Consider the following 8,732-nt stretch of genomic DNA (forward strand, 5'->3'; position numbering starts at 1 on the left):
CTAGCCACAGCAATCAGACAACAAGAAGAAATAAAGGGCATCCAAATTGGAAAAGAAGAAGTAAAATTCTTATTCGCAGATGACATGATACTGTACATAGAAAACCCTAAAGACTCCATCAAAAAATTATTAGACTTAATAAATGAATTTGGTAATGTAGCAGGATACAAAATTAACGCCAAGAAATCTATGGCATTTCTATACACCAACAGTTGAACTTATAGAAAGAGAGACTAAGAAAACGATCCCTCTTTAATAAATGGTGTTGGGAAAATTGGACAGATACATGCAAAAAATGTAACTAGACCACCAACTTATACCATACACAAAAATAAACTCAAAATGGATACAGGACTTAAACATAAGATGGGAAACCATAAAAATACTAGAAGAATCCACAGGCAGCAAAATCATAGACATATGCTGAAGCAATATCTTCACTGATACAGCTCCTAAGGCAATAGAAACTAAAGAGAAAATAAACAAATGGGACTGCATCAAAATAAAAAACTTCTGCACAGCAAAAGAAACCATCAACAAAACAATAAGAAAGTCCACTGCATGGGAGAACGTATTTGCCAATGTTATCTCTGATAATGGTTTAATCTCCAACATTTACAGGGAACTCATACAACTTAACAAATGGAAGATAAACAACCTGATAAAAAAAATGGGCAACAGACCTAAAGATACTTTACGAAAGCGAACATAAGGAAGGCCAAGAGACATATGAAAACATGTTCAAAGTCACTAATCATCTGAGAGATGCAAATCAAAACGACAATGTGGTACCATCTCATACCTGTCAGAATGGCTATCATCAACAAATCAACAAATGACAAGTGCTGGCGAGGATGTGGAGAAAAAGGAACCCTTTTGCACTGCTGGGGGGAATGCAGACTGGTGCAGCCACTGTGGAGAACAGTATGGAGTTTCCTCAAAAAAGTAAAAATGGCCCTGACCGGTTTGGCTCAGTGGATAGAGCGTCAGCCTTCGGACTGAAGGGTCCCAGGTTTGATTCCAGTCAAGGGCATGTACCTTGGCTGCAGGCACATCCCCAGTGCAGGAGGCAGCTGATCGATGTTTCTCTCTCATTGATGTTTCTAATTCTCTATCCCTCTCCCTTCCTCTCTGTAAAAAATCAATAAAATATATTTTAAAAAAAACCCAAAAAACTAAAAATGGAACTCCCATTTGACCCAGTGATTCCACTTCTAGGAATAGATCCCAAGAAACTAGAAACACCAATCAGAAAGAATATATCCCAAGAAACTAGAAACACCAATCAGAAAGGATATATGCACTCCTATGTTCATAGAAGCACAATTTACAATAGCTAAGATTTGTAAACAGCCTTAGTGCCCATCAGCAGATGAGTGGATTAGAAAACTGTGGTACATCTACACAATGGAATACTACGCTGCTATAAAAAAGAAGGAATTCTTACCATTTGCAGAAGCATGGATGAAACTGGAGAGCATTATGCTAAGTGAAATAAGCCAGTCAGTGAAAGAAAAATACCACATGATCTCACTCATTTATGGATAATAAAGAACATCATAAACTGATGAACAAAAAGATAGATACAGAGGAAGAGAACATAGGTCAGACTGTCAAATTACAGCGGGAAGGTTGGGGAGTGGGTAGGGAGGTAAGAGATCAACCGAAGGACTTGTATGCATGCATATAAGCATAACCAATGGACGCAAGACCCTGGGGGTGAGGGCATATATGGGAGTGGGGTGGGGAGGAGCAATGAATGGATATGGACACATTTGTAATACCTTAATCAATAAAAAAATAAAATTGAAAAAAATATATGATATCCAAATCCTGACTTTTAGAAACTTACTCATAGCGATTGTTTAGAAAAGCCTTAGTAAAATAAAGGAAATCCCACCCAGCAAGTACATCCCATTGTTAGTTAGCTGGGTTACCCTTGAATCCATCCATGCCTTAGAGAAAAAGCAATGAGTCTTTGTAAACCACTCCCAGGAGAGTGAGGGTGAGCACCACTATTCCACACACCAGGCTGACTGCCCATCGTGGGCCCCAGCGTGTGCACACTAGGCTGATGTACACAGGTTCAAGAATCCAAGATGCACTTACAGAAGCTATTAACCAGCCCATGTACAGACTCTGAGGTTTTGGTCCCAGAATTTTTTAATATAATGTATATGACAATGCGGGATGGATAGCCTATCCCAGTTAGCACAGCTGATGTGAGGAACAGGGCCACATGGGTCATGGGGATGTAGAGGCACCAAGCTTGTTCAATTGGGCAACCAGTTGGTCCTTCACTGTGATCTTCTCTTGGAAAACTCCAAAGAGTAACAATCATTTCCCCAAATGTGGTCTTAGGGATTCAATTGTTATGTAAATCTTCCCACTGTATTTTGGGAAAGTGATTTCCCCAAGGTAACAAGCTGAAGAAGTCAACCCAGACAGCAATGAGCCCTCCCAGTAGAATAGCACTCTAGGCAGTCTTTTGGAAATTAATTTAATCTCCATGAAAATAATAACTGCCTCAACTCCAAGAGCAGCAAGTATATTCCATCACATAGCACAGCCTGTTCTCGAGTCCAGGCATACATATCTATTATTAATGGAGTAAGGATGGCTTCCAAAGGAGCAAAGATAGAACCATGGAAAAAAGAACCTTGGTAGTTCCAACAGCAACTTGATCAATATGTCCCTGGGGAACCTGAACTTCATCTGTACTTGCTTCTTCAAAATTAATATTTTTACACTGCTGTCCTGAGTTATCCACACGATGTTCTTTTAAAATAGTAAGACTCAGAAAAATATTTAAAATTCCCAGGAAGGCACGAAGTAAAACTGGTGCCGTATACGTGTTTATCTGCAGCTTTACAGTCTTCATGCCACACCCTTTTCTCCAATAAGTGTGAAACAGTTCTGAAAACTGGAATAAAACCTAGTACTTGACGTGCACTTGTGTTTGCCATGGAATTTGTTCTTTCCTGAAGGAATGTAGCACCAGCAATATGTGATCTAATAACTGCTATATTTCCGAATCCCACTAATTCATTAGCGATCAATAGATACTATTTATTATGAGAAGCTAAGACATGGACAAACAGAGGCAATTGGTGGACACTGCCATGAAGGTGGAAATGAAGGTGGACACAAGAAATGAAGGTGGACACAATGAGAGATTCTTTTCTTGATCAATAATTAGACCACAAATCAAATGTAGGTAAAGTTACCATTTGGCCAAGACTAAATTAAACAATAACCCAGCCACCAAAAAACTCACATTGGAGGTTTTGATCAATCTTTTGGAGATAGGGCCATATTGACATTATCACAATAGAAAATCCTACACTTCATCAGCTCTTAAAATGCTCCTCAGTTTCTATAATACCCCATTTTCTCCAGGTCTCTCGAGAAGGGCCACCAGCTTCCACTACTGTCCTGGCACTCCTTGCCTTGCCCAGGATTACTAATGCCAATAAAGTGGTCATTACCAGGGGTGCAGGAGGGTGAGCGTGGCTTCCTCCCACACCTGCTCCTAGGGTTTTCTATATATAGAATCATGTTATCAGCAAATAATGACAGTTTTACATCTCATTCTCAATTTGGATGCCTTTTCTTTTTCCTTGCCTGATAAGATGAGTTTTGACTACATCTTCCATTACTATGTTGAATAAAAGTGGTGAGAGTGGGCATCCTTATCTTATTCCCAATTTTAAAGGAAAAGTTTGCAGGTTTTCACCACTGAACTTGATTTAGCTGAGGGTTTGTCATATATAGCCTTTATTATGTTGAGGTACTTTCCTTCTATACCCATTTTATTGAATTTTTAAAAAATGTATATTTTTTATTGTTGATAGTATTACAGATGTCTCCCGTTTATCCCCATACTCCCAGTCCCCACCCACCCCCACCCAGGTCTTCACCAGCCTATTGCCTATGACCATGGGCTATGCATATCTATACTAATAAAAGGGTAATGTGCTAATTAGACCAGGAGACCTTCCAGGAGACCTTCCGGAAGTCCTTCTGGACAAAGCCATGGTGGCGGGGCTGAGGCAGAGGTGGTTAGAGGCAATCAGGCCAGGAGGGGAGGGCAGTTGGGGGAGAGCAGGCTGGCAGGAGGGGCAGTTGGGGGCCATCAGGCCGGCAGGGGGGACAGTTGGGGGTGAGCAGGTCGGTTGGGGGGGCAGTTGGGGGCAAGAAGGCCGGCAGGCAGAGTGGTTAGGGGTGATCAGGCAGGCAGGCAGGTGAGCGGTTAGGAACCAGCAGTCCCGGATTGCAAGGGGGATGTCCGACTGCCAGTTTAGGCCCGATCCCTTTGGGACATCCCTCGAGGGATCCCAGATTGGAGAGGGTGCAGTCCAGGCTGAGGGACACCCCCCCCATGTACGAATTTCATGCACCTGGCCACTAGTAAGTATATAAGTTCTTTGGTTTATCTATCCTCATCTCTCCAACCCCACATCAAGGTATGTCAGTCTGTTCCATGCCTCCATGCTTTGGGTCTTATTTTATTGGTCAATTCATCTTGTTCATTAGATTCCACAAATAAGTGAAATCATGTGATATTTGTCTTTCGCAGATTGGCTTATTTCACTTAACATAATAATCTCCAGGTCCAACCATGCTCTCTCAAATGGTGAGAGATCCTTCTTTTTTGCAACTGTATAATATTCCATTGTGTAAATGTACCACAGTTGTTTTATCCATTCGTCCACTGATGGACACTTGGGCTGTTTACAGATCTTGGCTATTGTAAATAATGCTGTTATGAACATAGGATTGCATATATTCTTTCTGATGGGTGTCTCAGGATTCTTAGGTGACATTCCCAAAAGTGAGGTCACTGGTACTGTTTCGCTCTTAATTCAGCAGGTTAATAAGCGGAGGACTTTCTTTTGTTTTCCAGTAGGTGGTGCTATAGGGCAAGTTTCTGTTTACTTTACTGGTACCTCTGGGTTCTCAGTGGGCAGTGTTGCCTTGGTCATGGAATATGCCCTGTATTCCCCAAGGTGGTGGCCTCCTCTCTGTGTCTGTGTTTCCTCTGTCTCGGGTTCTATTCCTGTGGTGGGATGTGGCATGTGATGGGGCTTCGGGTCTGTCAGTTTTCAGAGCGGCCTCCTTGCAACCAGAGACCGCCTGCTGCTCTGTGATATCCCGAGACACCTCTGTTGCCTTTACTGGGTTCTACCCTGAGTGTTGGGTGAAGTGGGGGTGGGGTGTGAGTGAGGCCACTTCTTGAGTCTGTGGCTTTCCTTTCTTGCGAACAATGGCTGCTGCTAGTCCACAGCAGCCACACCACTGTGCTGTGTATCTGCCTGTCACTAGCTATACCTGCAGTGGGCTACTTAGGCCAGAATGTTTGTTCTGTTCCACCTACCCTCAGTTGCTGTGTAAGGGCTGCAGCCTAACCCCTACACCGCTACCATGTCAGCTTGGGCAGCAGTAGGCACTGGACTGAATCTGCAGACCTCATCTCTGTTGACCCCCATCCTGCCTCCTCTGCTTATTCTGATATGCTTACCTTCTGATGTCTCGATGCATGGATCTCTCAGATATGTTTGTGTATTGAGCAGGGCATCCTTGTTGAACTGTAGTTATCTGAGTTGTAACTTAAGGGTGGAAGTAAAGTGGTCTCATTCAGCTATGATGCCGATTTCACTCTTCACCATTAATTAAAAATACTCTGCTTTCTCCATTTAATTGCCTTTGCTTCTTTGTCAAACTTGACTATATTTGTGTGGATCTATTTCTGGGCTCTCTATTATGTTCCATTGTTCTAATTGTCTATTCTTTCACCAATACTATACTGTCTTGATTACTATTGTATGTAGCTTCATAGGAAGCCTTCAAGTTGAATACTGTCAGTCCTCTTACTTTGTTCTTTTCTTTTAATATTGCATTGGTTGTTTTGGGTCTTATGCCTTTCCAAATAATCTTTAGAATCAACTTGTTGATATCCCTAAGTAAGTTGCTCTGATATTGATTGAGATTGCATTGAATATATAGATCCAGTTGGGAAGAACTGACATTTTAACAATATTGAGTCTTCCTATGACTGCACATAGAATTTCTCTCCATTTAGATTTTCTTTCATTTCTTTGTCAGAGTTTTGTAGTTTTTCTCATATAAAGTTTGGATACATTTGTTGGATTTATAACTATTTCATTATATTTTGTGTTAATATAAATGGTGTTTTAATATAAAATTCCAATTGTTTGTCATTGTTTTAAAGGAAAACAGTTGACTTTTTTGTGTATTAACCTTGTACCTATAACCTTGTAAATTGTTTATTAGTTGCAGAAGTTTTTTGTGGATTATTTGAGATTTTCTATATAGACAATTATGTAATCTTAAAAAAATAGGTTTCTTTCTCAATCAATATACTTTTAATTTTATTTTCTTGTTTTATTGTACAGCTGGAGCAATACAGTATGCAAAAGGAGTCATGAGAGAGGACATCTTGGCCTTGTTTCTGAATTTTAGTAGGAAAATACAAAGTTTCTCACCATTAAGTATAGGTTTAGCAGTAGGTTTTTGTAGATGTTCTTTATCAAGTTGGGAAAATTTCCCTCTATTTCTAGTTTGCTGAGAGTTTTAGTCATGAATGAACATTGGATTTCATCAAATGCTTTTTCTATATGTATTAAATGATAACATGATCTTAGGCCTCCAGCTGTCTTTACATTACTGATCTTCAGTTTAATTCCATTGTGGTCTGATTGCATGCTTTGTGTGATTTCTATTCTTTTAATTCATTAAAGTGTACTTTATAGCTCATAATGTGATCTATCTTCGTATATGGTCCATGTGAGCTTGAGAAGAATATGTATTCTGCAGTTGTTAGATGAAGTAGTCTACAGATGTCCATTAAATTCTCCATCACTGATGGTGCTGTTCAGTTGTACTGTGTTCTTTGTGTCTCTGCCTGCTGCATTTTTAAAAAATTTCTTTATTGATTAAGGTATCACATATTTGTCCTCATGCCCCATTCCCATCCCAAACCCCTCCCCACGCATGCCCCAACACCCCTGTTGTCCATGACCACTGGTTAGGCTTATATGCATGCATACAAGTCCTTTGGTTGATCTCTCCCCCTTTCCCCCACCCTCTGCCTGCTGCATTGTTCAGTTACTGAGAGAGGGGTATGGAAGCATCCCATCTGAGAGCGGTTTGCCTATTTCTCCTTGCAGTTATATGTTTGCCTCATGTATTTTGACACTATTTTTAGGCACATACACACTAGTGGTTGTTATATGTTCTTGTAGAATTGACCCTTAATTATTCTGTAATTCCTCTTATACCTCTGATAATTTTTCTTGCTCTGAAATCTGCTTTCTATGAAATTAATACAGCTACTCCAGGTCTTTAGAAATTATTATTAGCTTCAAATATTTCTTTTCTTCCTCTCTCTTCTCTTTCTCATTCTCCTCCTTCTCCTCCCCCTCCTCCACCTCCTTTTCTCCCTCCCTCTCTCTCCTCCTCCCTCCCTTCTGTCTTCCCTCCCTCCCCCTCTTTTTCCCTTTCCCTCTCTCCCTCTCTCTCCTCCTCTGGGTATTTCCATTTTGTGTACATTACATCTTTTGTAATGGTACCACAGTTCTGGCATATTCTGTTCTATCATTTTCATTATGTTCATCTCTGCATTTCAGTGTTAGAAATTTCTATCAACATTTCTTCAAGCTCACTGATTTTTTTCCTGGGCTGTGTTTTGTTTACTGATGAACTCTTCAAAGGCATTTTTCATTGAAGTTACAGTGTCTTTTATTTCTACTATTTTCTTTTGAATTTTTCTTAGTTGCCATCTCTTTTCTTGCATTGCCCATCTTTTCTTGAATGTTTCCCACTTTTTCCATATGAGTCCTCAGCATATAAATGATAGTTGTTTTAAATTCCTAGTCATATAATTTCAACATCTCTAACACATCTGGGTCTGGTTCTGGTACCAGCTCTATCTCTTTGAACTCTGTTTTGTCTTTTTAATATGCCTTGTAATTTTTTGTTGAAAACTGCCATGATGCACTGGGAAAAGAAACTGGTTCTAGCTTCAATGTTGGGTTTATGCTCCTGGGCTTCTCTCCAGTGAGCTGTGAGCCTCTGTGCCTGCCTGTCTATCTCTCCAGTTTCAGGGGCAGCAGTTTTCCCTGTGATAGCAGCTGTCTGATGGCTCTAAGAAAAGCTATTGATTTTCAGTTGGTTCAGTTTTTTTCTTTTTGTGAGGACAGAGGTAATGACTTCCAAACTCTTTACATGCCAGACCAGAAACTGGAAGTCCTCCACCTACTGCTGCAGTTTTAATGAGATGAATAAACAACTTTTATTATCTGAACTAGAGGCCCTGAATTTGTGCACGTGTGTGTGTGTGTGTGTGTGTGTGTGTGTGTGTGTGTGTGTGTGTGTGTGTCCTTCAACCCAGCCTGCACCCTCTGCAATCTGGGACCCCTCGAGGGATGTCTGATTGGGCCTAAATGGGCAGTCAGACATCCCTCTCACAATCCAGGCTCCCAACTGCTCCCCTGCTTGCCAGCCTGATCACCCCCTAACCACTCCCCTGCCAGCCTGATCGACACCTAACTGCTCCCCTGCCAGCCTGGTTGCCCCTAACTGCCCTCCCCTGCTGGACTGGTCACCCCCAACTGCCTTTCCCTGCAGGCCTGGTAGCCCCCAACTGCCCTCCTCTGCCGGCCTGTGTCCCCCCACCTGTCCTCCCCTGCAGGCCTGGTTGCCCCCGACTG

General features: G+C 41.4%; 1 pseudogene; it reads right to left on the reverse strand.

The window, feature by feature from the left end:
• Positions 1–1,933: 1,933 nt before the first annotated feature.
• Positions 1,934–5,541, reverse strand: LOC103303426 (major facilitator superfamily domain-containing protein 8-like; annotated as a pseudogene).
• Positions 5,542–8,732: the final 3,191 nt, after the last annotated feature.

Source organism: Eptesicus fuscus, chromosome 9, assembly GCF_027574615.1.
Source record: "Eptesicus fuscus isolate TK198812 chromosome 9, DD_ASM_mEF_20220401, whole genome shotgun sequence".
Classification (NCBI taxonomy): domain Eukaryota; kingdom Metazoa; phylum Chordata; class Mammalia; order Chiroptera; family Vespertilionidae; genus Eptesicus; species Eptesicus fuscus.